At 41.4% G+C, this 13,279-nt stretch overlaps 1 protein-coding gene across 3 annotated transcripts in view; it reads right to left on the bottom strand.

Moving 5' to 3' along the window:
- The window catches only part of LOC145349139 (F-box-like/WD repeat-containing protein TBL1X), a 375,432-nt gene that overhangs the window by 262,107 nt on the left and 100,046 nt on the right, over positions 1-13,279 (bottom strand). For all 3 annotated transcript variants that reach the window (XM_080197521.1, XM_080197520.1, XM_080197528.1), the window contains one exon: positions 12,917-12,992. The gene's annotated coding sequence lies outside the window, so the exon portion shown is untranslated. The remainder of the gene's footprint in view (positions 1-12,916; positions 12,993-13,279) is intronic.

The following is a 13,279-nucleotide window of genomic DNA, read 5'->3' on the forward strand; positions in this document are numbered from 1 at the left end:
GTTCAGGCTTCTTGCTTATAGCAGTCATTTTTAAACATTTTAACTTTTTATAGCTTGCTGTAAAATAAATAGGGTCACGCTCCCCAGTGTGAAAACTCATGTCATGCAGGCAGTTCCATTCATTACAACTTTGGCCCAGAAGTTGCTGCCAAAATAATGGCGAGTTTATTGGCACTTGACATTATTAATATAGAAGGATCCAGCCACTTGTGATTGATAACAGGTCTGGAATCACTACAAATTCCTGGATGATCTGTCGCTGCTTCACGTGAAAACCGCAACTCAATTGCTGATTTTCTTGTGAAATTCAAACTAAATTTGCACAGAAGATTGGAGCTAATACCATACATCATTAAAAAGATTTTTAACAGAGTGGTAACTGTTAATGCAATGCAAATCAACACCCTCAGCCAGGAGAGGTTTAGTTTAGTTGTTGAGTCTCATTCCTGACTGTTGGATGATCTTTAATTTTTATTTTCATGTTGTATTGCTTTGCTCTTCCCCTTGATCTACCTTTCAATACATGGTCTGACTCCAATTCACCATCTTTCTTTCCCAATCCTTCAATCTTGGGGCAGCACGATAGCACAGTGGTTAGTACAGCTGCTCACAGCACCTGGGACCTGGGTTCAATTCCCGGCTTGGGTCACTGTCTCTGTACAATCTGCACATTCTCCCCGTGTCTGCGTGAGGGTTTCCTCCGAGTGCTCCGGTTTCCTCTCACATTCTGAAAGACATGCTGGTTAGACGCATTGCTAAATTCTCCCTCAGTGTACCTGAACAGACGCCGCAGAATGGCGACTAGGGAATTTTCACAGTAACTTCATTGCAATGTTAATGTAAGCCTACTTGTGACTAATAAATAAACTTTAAACTCATTGGCTGAGTTGGTCCTGTCATTCATGAAGGTCCCACATGCCCACTTTTATCTTTGCTTTTATTTGTTCACACTTCAAGTAACCTAATGGGCAAAATGTTTGAGCTGAAGGACATATGTAAAAGTCTAACGAATGACAACAGTGCAGCAAAATCTGGGCAACATTTTGTAATACCCAACACGGTTCTGAGAATAGAGGAAAGATCTTGGCGTTGCCAACAAAGCTCAGAAACGCAACGATCAAAGTCTTCTACATTGTTTTTATAAATTTACAACCAATATTTACATTCCTATCTTGACTACTGTGAAATGTAAACAGTTATTTCAAAACCCTGGCATGTAATATTTCCTGGCTTACTATGTAGCGGATGGTTTAGATTTATATAATGCGCGGCCCAGCAATTAGTGACTGCACCTACTTTGGAACCACAGAACGCCTGCAGTGCAGAAGCAGGCCATTTGGCCCACTGAGTATGCACAGACTCTCCGAAAGAGCATCTTATCCAGCGGCCTCGCCCCACCCTATCTGTCTCTATAACCCTGCACACTTACCACAGCCAATCCACCTAACCGACACATCTTTGGGCACTAAGGGGCAATTTTAGCACAGCTGATGAACCTAACATCCTTTCTCAAACAGAATCCTGAATGAGGCTGGAGTTGCCAACATTATCCATTGAACTGTGGGGATGCACTGAACAAAAGGCAGGTGAGTTGCTTTAAAAGCAAAGAAAAAGGGGATAAAACAGCTTGAAAATTAAGATAAATTGCAAGTAAATGATTCTTAAATGCCACTGCCATTGTAGAAGTCACTGCAAACAGGTTCCAGATATTCAGTCCTTCCCCACTCAATGAATTCAATTTCTCGGAGGGTTAGACACTACAACAGCAGCTTACAACACTTGGGTTGCAAGTTGAATGCAGCATGTGAAATCTTTCATTTATTTTTCAACTTCTGACAACTGCAGAACAATATTGGGGGCTATTTTCTGATACTTTCCTCCACTGTAAATCAAGATAATTTCCAGATGTTTTCCTCTGATACTGCATTGATGGTTTGATGTCTGGAACGAGAGAGAAAAGAAAGTGCGAAAGGGAGGAAGTGAGAGAAAACAAAAGCAAAGGGAAGGCAAAGGCATATTTATAGGTGTAATGACTTTAATCAAGCAATTGAGGTTGGCTTGTTAGAATATGAGCTCCCCGATTAGGGGCCAAATAGATGGGCCAAGCAGGGAGCCTCATGCTTTGTACTTAACCAGGCATGTCAGTTCCTCTGCGACTCCTTGTGTAGACTGCTAACTGAAAGCACTCTGAATGCTGCTGTCAGACTTGTAAATATGGGATTTTGGTGAAGGGACTTCTGCCTCCAAGAACTTATTATAATAAGACACCTTTTTTTTAAACAGCCAATCTTTGGCAGAGTAATCACCACTCTAGTGTAGGAACTGTTCTGTCCATTTAAGGCCATTGCTCAAATACTTCATATGAGAAACTAGGTAATTAGAGCTCCTTATAATTGGTACAGTCAAATTTTGAAGTTTATTTATTTGTGTCACAAGCAGGCTTACATTAACACTGCAATGAAGTTACTGTGAAAATCCCCTAGTCGCCACACTCTGGCACCTGTTTGGGTACACTGAGGGAGAATTTATCATGGCCAATGAACCTAACCAGCACATTGTTAGGACTGTGGGAAGAAACTGGAGCATCAGGAGGAAACCCCCGCAGGCAAGGGGAGAATGTGCCGGTTCTACACAGGCAGTGCCCAAGCCAGGAATCGAACCTAGGTCTCTGGTGCTGTGAGGCAGCAGTGCTAACCACAGTGCCACCATACCATGAATGGAAGTTTGTAAATTGATTGAAAGTTTTGGGCTCTGTGGAATCTTGTTTTTTTTTAAGTTTGGTTCACATCTGGTATAAGCTATCTGGTATGAGCAGCACAAGCTATTAGGCCCCTCAGCCTCTGATGTTCAAGTGTAAAAAATATATAACTATTATTGAGAAAAATGATTCAACACCCATCTGGAGTACTGATACAATGGAAAGCCTGGTGAGAAACCTTTAAAATCAACATCCACATGCATAATCAAAGTGTCAAGATGTGCGCCCTCTAGACTTGTCGCGACTATAAACGTTTGATGAAAACTACTCTTGGCTCTTAGAGTTCCTAGCTCAGCTCAGGGTAACAGGCAGAGATGAAGGAAAGGTAAAGAATAAAAATTTCTACAAGGACCTCATTTGAATGGGGGTCACAAGAAACTTTTCTTCTCAGCTTGGAGCAAATGCCTGTCATAGCCCTGCATGTATCGCGTCATCACCATCAAATGTAAGAAATTAACCCAGGATTGAATCTAACGGCTACAAAGCTTAGAGTTTTAGGTCATCATGCATCACCTTGACTTAACACCATGGATTTTATAGCAGGAGTAACAACTAAGGAGTGAATTTAAAAGCAACCTCCAATGTCCACACCGTTAAACATCTGAAAGTTACTGTCCACTTTACCCTGCTCCTCCATAATCTTTGCTACACAGGCACCTTATTGAAAGACTTATGCACATGAATGATGTGATCACTATCCACTAGCTGCCCACTGAACATACTAGAAAAAGATACAGGCTTGTCTATTCAAATGCAAATGAAATCTTAATGAAGTGATAAATCTTTATTACCTACAATCACTTTCATACTGTAAATTGCCTCAACAAAGTGTGGAGTCTCATAGCTTTAGATTTTAATTATTGTTGGAGATTTAAAATTTTATTTTTTTTTTACTTTTTGTCTTTTATCAGACTAACTTAATTCCATCTTTCTCATCCTCTCTTTATTTTGCTTTCTGTGCTGATGTTAAAATGGTCCATATTTGGTGTTCAGAAGAGTACTTGGTCATTCATTGCATTGACAACTGTCTACAGAGTTGTGAGCATGGATTTGCTATCATAGGGCATCTGCTTCAGCATGATGCCCCCTGTCAGGAGTCTGTGACATGTAGTAACAGTGCAACCAACAATATCACTCTTAATCAATCTGACTGAGGAGTTCTCACTGAGACAGGCAAAGTCAAAAGCAGGAACTGTATAACAGAAGGCATAAATTAGATTTTAATCATGTACAGAAAGCAAAATCTATAGGATTATGACAGAGAGAAATCAGGCAGAAAAAGTTAAGATTTTGTAAAAAAGTTCATTTTTTAAAGTTTATTTTTAGTATCACAAGTAAGCTTACATTAACACTACAATGAAATTATGGTGAAAATCCCCTAGTCGCCACACTCCAGTGCCTCTTCAGGTACACTGAGGGAGAATTTAGCATGGCCAATGCACCAAACCAACACATCTTTCGGACTGAGAGAGGAAACCAGAGCACCCGGAGAAAACCCACATAGACACGGGGAGAACATACAGACTCCGCACAGGTGGTGACCCAAGCCAGGAAAAGGACTGGGGTTTCTAGCGATGTGGCGCAGCAGTACTAACCACTGTACCACCATGCCGCCCACACTAATAATTTCAATACTAATTAACTTCTAAAGGAATGAGACTTCACACTTGTAAAATTAAATTTTCAGGACCAAAGAAGTGGTTAGCAGTACTGACGACTCTTAAAAATTTAATCACTTTTACTTGGCAACTGGTGGGTAAGCACTGCAACTTTACGGGTGAATTTTACCATCCCACCCATCACAGGTGACGCAGCAGTCGAGGAGCGGACCATGAAAAGGTCCGTTGACCTCGGACAGAATTTTCCAGTTTCGGAGCAAGCGAGGCCGGAAAATCCCACTCCACATCCTTACATTAATTTCAATATGGAATCTATCCACAAGGATTTATGGAGGAGCAGAATAACTCAGAATAGAACTGCAGAAATCTGGATTGTTAGCCTCACTGATATTGTCAATAAAAAAACCCAGATGATTGAATTAAATACTCTAATATGCACTTCCTGATTTAAACTCTGCGTATCTCAATAAAGATTCATTCATCCAATTGGTTGAAGAGACATGCTTCATATGGTACCATATATCCTTTAAAGAGCCTCGCGCTGAATTGGGGCTCCCAATAACCACAAGTTACAAAAGCAGATTGTTGTCTGTTGACTGTAACATATGTCGAAGAAAATATGAGTGTTGAGTGTTCAGAGACCACGATGTGAGTATATATTTTTTCACTCACCAAGACATTAACTTTGCAAGCCTAATGTTTAACAAGAGTAAATTATTTGGATGTTAATTTAGCAACATGCTTGCATTAGTGAATTCTTCCATGTGGTACATCATGTCAAAATTACGCATCTGATGTTGTGCATTATATAAAATACTGAGAGACGCAAGGGAAGAAATTGTTGGAAGTTGAGAGAAATCTTTGTATCCTCACTGGCTACAAGGGAGGTCCCACAGGATTGGAGAATAGCCAGTGTTGTTCCTTTGTTTAAGAAGGGTAGCAATGATAATCCAGTAATTATAGGCCAGTGAGTCTTACATCAGTGGCAGGGAAATTTTTGGAGAGGATTCTTCGAGACAGGGTTTACTCCCACTTGGAAATAAGTGGACGTATTAGCAAGAGGCAACATGGTTTTGTGAAGGGGAGTCGTGTCTTACTAACTTGATCGAGTTTTTTTGAGGAAGTGACGAAGATGATTGTTGAGGGTAAGGCAGTGGATTTTGTCCACATGAACTTCAGTAAGACCTTTGACATGGTCTCTCAATGGCAGACTGGTGCAGAAGATGAAGCCACATGGGATCAGAGGTGAGCCGGCAAGATTGATACAGAATTAGGTCGGTCAGAGTTGAAAGAGGGTAGCAGTGGAAGGGTGCTTTTCTGAATAGAGGGATGTGACATGTGACAATACTCAGAGATCAGTGCTGGGACCTTTGTTGTTTGTAATATAAGTAGATGATTTGGAGGAAAATGTAACTGGTTTGATTAGTAAATTTGCAGACGACACAAATGTTGGTGGATTTCCAGATAGCAATGAGGACCGTCATAGGATACAGCAGGATATTGATCAGTTGGAAATTTGGGCAGACAGATGACAGGTGGAGTTTAATCTGGACAAACGTAAGATAATGCATTTTGGAAGATCTAATAAAGGTAGGAAAATATACAGTGAATAGCAGGACCCTTAAGAGTATTGATAGGCAGAGGGATCTGGACGTACAGATACACAGGTCACTGAAAGTGGCAATGCAGGTGGAAAAGGTAGTCAAGAAGGTATACGGCATGTTTGCCTTCATTGGCCGGGGCACTGAGTTTAAAAATTGGCAAGTCATGATTATAGTCATGTTTGGCCGTACTTGGAATATAGTTTTCAGTTCTGGAGGTTTTGGAAATGGTATAGTAAAGATTTACCAGGATGTTGCATTAACTGTGAGGAGAGGTTGGAGAAATTTGGTTTGTTCTCATTGGAACGACAGAGGTTGAGTGGCAACCTGATAGAAGTCTAGAAGATTATGAGGGGCATGGACAGAGTGGATAGTCAGAAGCTTTTTCCCAGGGTGGAAGAATCAATTGCCAGGGGGCATAAGTTTAAGGTGCGAGGGGCAAGGATTAAAGGAGATGTACGAGGCAGTTTTTTTTTATAGAGGGTGGTGGCTGCCTCGAACTCGCTGCTAGGGAAGGTCGTGGAAGCAGATACAATAGTGACTTTTAAAGAGCATCTGGGCAAATACGTGAATAGGATGGGAATAGAGAGGTACAGTCCCTGAAAGGTTAGGGGGTTTTAGTTCAGTTGAACAGCATGGTCAGTGCAGGCTTGGAGGGCTGAAGGGCCTGTTTCTGTGCTTTAATTTTCTTTGTTCTTTGTACTTCTGACTAAAGAGTGATGAAATAAAGAACTTTGGTGGCAAGCCAAATCTCAAGGCTGCCTTGTGAAGCTTGACATGGCACAGTAACCTCGATATTATGGTGTAAAAATAGCAAAAATGCTGAGTGTATCTGCATGGTATTCTTCTGTCTGCTAATTTAATGGAGGCAAGAACCCATTAACACCTGCTAAAACAGCATGCAGAGAAATATCATTCAAACAACGGTTTGCATTAACATTGCACCTCTAATGTAGCAAAACCTTCCAGACACTTCACAGATTTGTGATCAGAAATGTGACATTCAGCCATAGGAGTAGATATTTGGAGGAATGATTAGTGATTAGTCATGGTGATGGGTTTTAGGGAGGGAGGTTGAATTGAGGTTTCCATTCCAAATCTCTTCCTGCACAAAGAACAGTACAGCACAGGAACAGGCCCTTCGGCTCTCCAAGCCTGTGAGGTCATCATGTCTGTTTAAACTAAAACCACTTGCCCATTCCCATCCTATTCATATCTTCATCTAGATTCCCCTTAAATACTGCTCCCACCACTTCTCCAGGCAGAATGTCCCAGACATTCACCACCCTGTGTAAAGACTTGCCTTGCACATCTCCTCTAAACTTTTCCCCACGCACTTTAAGTCTATGTCCCTTAGTACCTGACTTTTCTACCTAGGAAAGAGCATCTGACTATACACTCTGTTCGTGCCACTCACAATCATGTAAACCTCTATCAGGTCACCCTCAAATCCTATAATATCAGATGTAATTTCCATCTCACTGTCTGAGATTTGTCCCTCTGTTTGATCGTCATCCATTACTTTGCAATCAAATTGGTCACTGAGGAGCATCAAGGCAGACTTCCATCTGTTTCTATTGCCAGTAATTCCTCAAACAGATCGCTAATTTGTAGCCAGTGCCTTACAGCTTGAAGGACTCCTCTCCACATCAAGTGCGGCTGACCAGGAGTCTCTCCCACTCTTACTACCAGTCATTGCCAAGTGCCTATAAGTATGAGAGGATTACTCCTTCTCTATTGTAATATATTGTAATATATTCAAAATGTCTCCAACCCACTACATACTCCTGGTGAGTCTGTAAGGATTTGCAGGTTGATAAGCTTAACCTGTTATACTCTTAAGACAAACAAAATACCACTGCCCCTTTTAAAGTGCTGAGACGCTGCCATCTGAGATATTTTTGCCAGCACTTCCAGAGACAGCAGCACCCTGATAACTGTTTTTCCTGCTTATGTCTAGGCCAAGTGTGCTCCTTCGATTAAGATCCAGCAACAGGGCTTTAATAGTAGATTTTGAGAAGTAAGGGAAGGTCTAGCAAATACGGTCGCAAATCATAACCGTGAAGTTTGTATATATCCAGTTCATAGAGTCATAGAACCATAGAATTCCTTCAGTGCAGAAAGATATCTTTTGGCCCATTGAGCCTGCACCAACAACAATCCCGTCCACACCCTATCCCTGTAACCCCGAGTATTTACCCTGTCTAATCTCCCTGACACTCAGGGGCAATTGAGCATGGCCAACCACCCTAACCTGTACATCTTTGGAATGTGGGAGGAAACCAGAGCACCCGGAGGAAACCCATGCAGAGAAGGGGAGAACGTGCAGACACCACACAGACAGTCACCCGAGGCCAGAACTGAACCCAAGTCCCTGGCGCTGTGAGGCAGCAGTGCTAGCCACTGCGCCACCAAATCACTGTGCCATTATATATTGCTCCAGTGCAGTGGAATCTACCCTATAATATAAATGGGGAAGACTTCACAACACCAAAGAGTCTATAAGTAGGAGAGAATCACTGTAATGTACTTAAAATGTCTCAGACCCACCACATACTCCTGTTCAAGACTGATAATCTTCCAATTTAAGAAAACATTTTGCTTAAGCATCAGGAAAGGGGGTGGGGAAAGCACACAGTAGATTTGTCATTAACCGATGCAAACTTTCTCAGGACTTCTATCAAAGTGTTTTTTTCAGTGTGCTGGAAATAATTGCCTTATATAAGCTGCATGATGATAGTTTTCTATGATTTGATCAAGTCCAGGAAATAAAATGGAGTGTAACTGACATCTTTGCTAAAACACATAACAAAGCAACAAGTTTTTTTCTGCCTGCATCTGGGCAAAGCATGTTTTAGATTAATGTTTACCAACTTGAGAAAATGCAAATACACTGCTTTTTGAAGTAATTCAATCTAAATGCAGCATATTATAGCTTTCATGAGAGTTGGTGTAAAGCCTTACTTTTCTTAACAAATATCTTTCTTTATTGTTGAAAAGTATACAAGAAAAGCTGCATATTTGTACAAAATCACCAATTGATACTTCTAAACAATTTGCACAATATTGGGTATTTGCTTAGCCACTTACAACCATCTTTTATTTATTCATTTGTCGGACATGGGCATTTCTGACTGGCCAACATTTATTGCCCATCCCTAGTTACCCTTGAACTGTGTGGCTTGCTAGGCCATTTCAGAGGGCACATTGCTGAGGCTCAGGGTTGCATGTAGACCAGAACAGGTAAGGACGGCAGATTTCTTTCCCTCAAGGACATTAGTGAACCAGATGGGTTTTTATAACAATGGGCAATGGTTTCATAGTCATCAGTAGACACTTAATTCCTTTTTTATTGAATTCAAATTCCACCATCTGCCATGGCAGGATTCAAACACGGGTTCCCAGAACATTAATTGAATTCTGGGTTCATAATCTAGTGATAATACCACTCGGCCATCGCCTCTTACATATTTTGTATGCAGAGATAGCAATTATAAAACAAGTAAATATAGCAGAATAATGGTTATGACACTGGACTCATAATCCAGAGGCCTGGACTAACGAACCAAAGAATGTCAATTTATACATGAGCATCTGAATTCAAGATGGAAATTATAAACAGGAAGAAAGCTGTCAGATTGTTGCAAAAATTCAGCTGGATCAACCTGCACATTTCAAGCAAGAACTTATAGTTCTCATGTCGGCTTATATTTGATTCCAGCCCCACACCAACATGTTTAATTTTTCCGAGTGCTCCAAAGCGGCCTAGTAAACAACTCAGTTAAGGGCAACTAGGGACAAGAATTAATTCTGGCCTTGCCAGTGGCATCTAATTTCTGAGAATGAATTAAAAAATATATATGGTGCTGGCTCATCACATTAAAATGAAGAGGCAAGAAGTTTTAGTCTAAAGTATTTTAGTCTGGTAAGTGATGACCCATTGGCAATTTTATTAAAAATGCCAAACTGTCATTACTTACCAGACTAATCAGACTATCCAGTTCTACGCCAAGTACAATATTTAATGTCACTTTTGCTACTGGTTACCTAAAGAGGTCAGTCACTGAGAAATGCATAGGTTGTGTTCACAGTTCCATGACAAGAATGCTTCATTATAAACACATTTTATTTTTGATTTTCCTATAATAAAATGGATTTTTTAAAAGGACTGATGTCTAGTAAAGTATGCCAGAGGACATCCTCTCCAGTCTAAAAAGACAGAGTGTGTCGTTGCCTCGTAGCCAAGCTTATACCTCTCCTGTTCAAACTTTTTTATTCTAGTTTCTATCCCAATCAATCCACTGGCCAAAGTCTGGTACCTTTGTACAACTGTGACCAAGGCTCATCATACTTCTCATCTTCCTTGACCAGTCCATTGCATTCAATACTGTGGATCATTCTGTTTTGACTTTCCAGTTCACCTCCGCTGCACTGTTTTTTCCTGATGTCAACCATGTGAGTTACAACAAATTGATTCCAATGAATTCATCCTTTCTCACTAGGCCACCTCTGGAGTACCCCTTGGCTTGGTCTTTTGTTGCGATTCAAAATAATCCAAGGTAAGGCAATTTGCTTGATTGGCACCCTATCCATCCTCTTAAGCATTAATTTTCTCCACGTCCAACCCATCTTGATTGCAGTGTGTACCACCTCAGATGCATTCCAGTGACCTGTCAGTGCTTCCTTGACAGCACTTCCCAAGCTCCCTACCTCTACCATCTAGAAAGACAAGTGTAGCAGGTGCAGGAGTAAAGTTCCCCTCGAGATTATACAACATTTTGACTTGTATATATCATGAAATATAAATCCTGGAATACTCTACACAACACCACGTGGACTGCTACAATTCAAGAATGTGTTTGTATTGGCTCACCAATACCTTCGCAAGAGCAATTGGGATGGGAAATAAATGCTGACTGTGCCAGCAATGCCCACATCCTGTAAGTGAATAAAAAGTTCAGTGGCATGATTCAGAAATATCAGGTTAGTACCATCACTCAAACACTGAGTCAGTATCTACACATACACTAATGAAAGACAAATTGACTTCTCCACCTTCTGCGTTTAATTCCAAGGGTTTTGCTACTCTCATCCAATGCCTGTTTAATACCAAAACTATGTTAAACTTTCCCACAGTTTAACACCAATCTTCCCAATTTGTCAATAGAGGCTGTGTCGAGAACCTACATCAAACCCTCAGACAAGCTTTCTTCTCTTCATTCACTCAGTCGCCAAACCTCTTACACTTCCAAAGCATTTCCCACTTCTCTCCTTCCTTTATCGCTTCACAACTCCAGTTCTGTTATACCTTCATGGTATTCTCTAAAAATCACACCAAATCATCTCATGCTGTCTTAGGCTGTGTCCTTGCCTGAACCCATCACTCTTGCCTCTGCCAAACTCCACTGGTTTTCTTGGTTCCCGTGAAGTCAGGTCAAAATCCTCATGCTAGCTTTCACATTTTAAAGTTTATTAGTGTCACAAGTAGGCTTACATTAACACTGCAATGAAGTTACTGTGAAAATCCCCTAGTTGCCACATTCCAGTGCCTGTTTGCATACACGTAGAGAGGATTTAGCATGACCAATGACCTAACCAGACTGTGGGAGGGAACCCATTCAGACACAGGGAGGACATGCAAACTCCACATAGCCAGTGGCCCAAGCCAGGAATTGAACCCAGGTTCCTGGCACTGTGAAGCTGCAGTGCTAACCACTGTGCCACCCATTTCCTCACAGCTTTGCTGCACCTTATTCTGTCATCTCAATCCCTCACACACTAGATTGTGCCCTGTGTACTTTGTATCTTGCTCTGCCATTTTCGCCATTACACCCCAGTGCTCTGAAACTCATAAGAACTAGGAGCAGGAGTAGGCCATCTGGCCCCTCAAGCCTGCTTCGCCATTCAATAAGATCATGGCTGATCTTATCATGGGCTCAGCTCCATTTAGCCACCCGCTCACCTTAATTCCTTAACTCCCTTCCTAAAACCATTCAGTTAGGCACCTCCTCCTCTCCTTTCAGTAGGATTTCTCCCAAGCTCATCTATTTGACTGCATTTGATCCCCAACTGATTTTTGTATGTTTTGGCCACACTGGAAGATTAACCTGCCTGTTCTTGCTACAGATGCCGACAAGTTGCAGCTTGCTAGCATTTACTATTTTTAGAATCATAAAATAGAAGATAATAGAATCCCTACAGTACAGAAATAGGCCATTCGGCCCATCGAGTCTGCGCCGACTACAATCTCACCCAGGCCTTACCCCCATATCCCCACATATTTTACCCGCTAATCCCTCTAACCTACACGTCTCAGGATACTAAGGGCTATTTTTTAGCATGGCCAATCAACCTAACACGCACGTCTTTGGAGTGTGGGAGGAAACCGGAGCACCCGGAGGAAATCCCCACAGACACGGGGAGAATGTGCAAACCCCCCACAGACAGTGATCCAAGCCGGGAATCAAATCCAGGAAGCTGTGAGGCAGCACCGTGCCGCCCCAAAACACATTTTTATTTCAAGTTTCCAGCAGCGCAGTTTTGTTTCCTCTCTTTTCAGTTGTTATGCGGTGATATAGTCGAGTCAATCGCTAACAGATTATACTTGAACTGAGAAGGTTAAAGATAATGCACAAAAACTGATGAGCGGCACTTTTTAAGACCTGCTGCAAGACAAGCTTAATCTGTGCCTAATGTCAGACTCTACCTGGAGTTTCGTTTTGTGGTGGGTTGTTCCTTTCTGAGGAACTCAGCCTGTCTAAAATACTTGCTACTTTGTGGTAACATCACTTTGAGGTGACCAGACAAGTAGTATATTGCATTTGTCACACACACTTCCTCTCAAAATGGCTTGGTTTATTTCACATCTGTTGTGCACAACAAGGCGTCAGAAAGTTAAATATTAACACAGAACTTTAGAAAGTTGACATTGTACTTACTCTGTTACCAAGGAAGTGAGGCTAAATCACTGACACTTCAAGTGCGACTCTGGGCCAGTAAGTGACCCTCAGTGACCTATGAACACAGAAGAAACAAAGGACACAATGAAGATGTGTTTTCACCCACAATCTGATCATATTTTTGCGATGAAATATGTTTCTTAATAGTGCTGGTGAACTCTGAAAACTCCAACTACACTTTTACATTCACAATTATTTCAACGCAACAGATATTCCCAAGCAAGTCTGCAGCAGGGATAAGTTAACATACACGGTTGAAATAAAGCATGATTACTGAAGTGAAGTGGGTTAATGACCATCTTTGTACAGGCTGAAACACACTGCTCAGCTCAGCAACTCCTT

The sequence above is a fragment of the Carcharhinus amblyrhynchos genome, chromosome 10, assembly GCF_965287045.1.
Source record: "Carcharhinus amblyrhynchos chromosome 10, sCarAmb.v2.hapA, whole genome shotgun sequence".
NCBI lineage: Eukaryota > Metazoa > Chordata > Chondrichthyes > Carcharhiniformes > Carcharhinidae > Carcharhinus > Carcharhinus amblyrhynchos.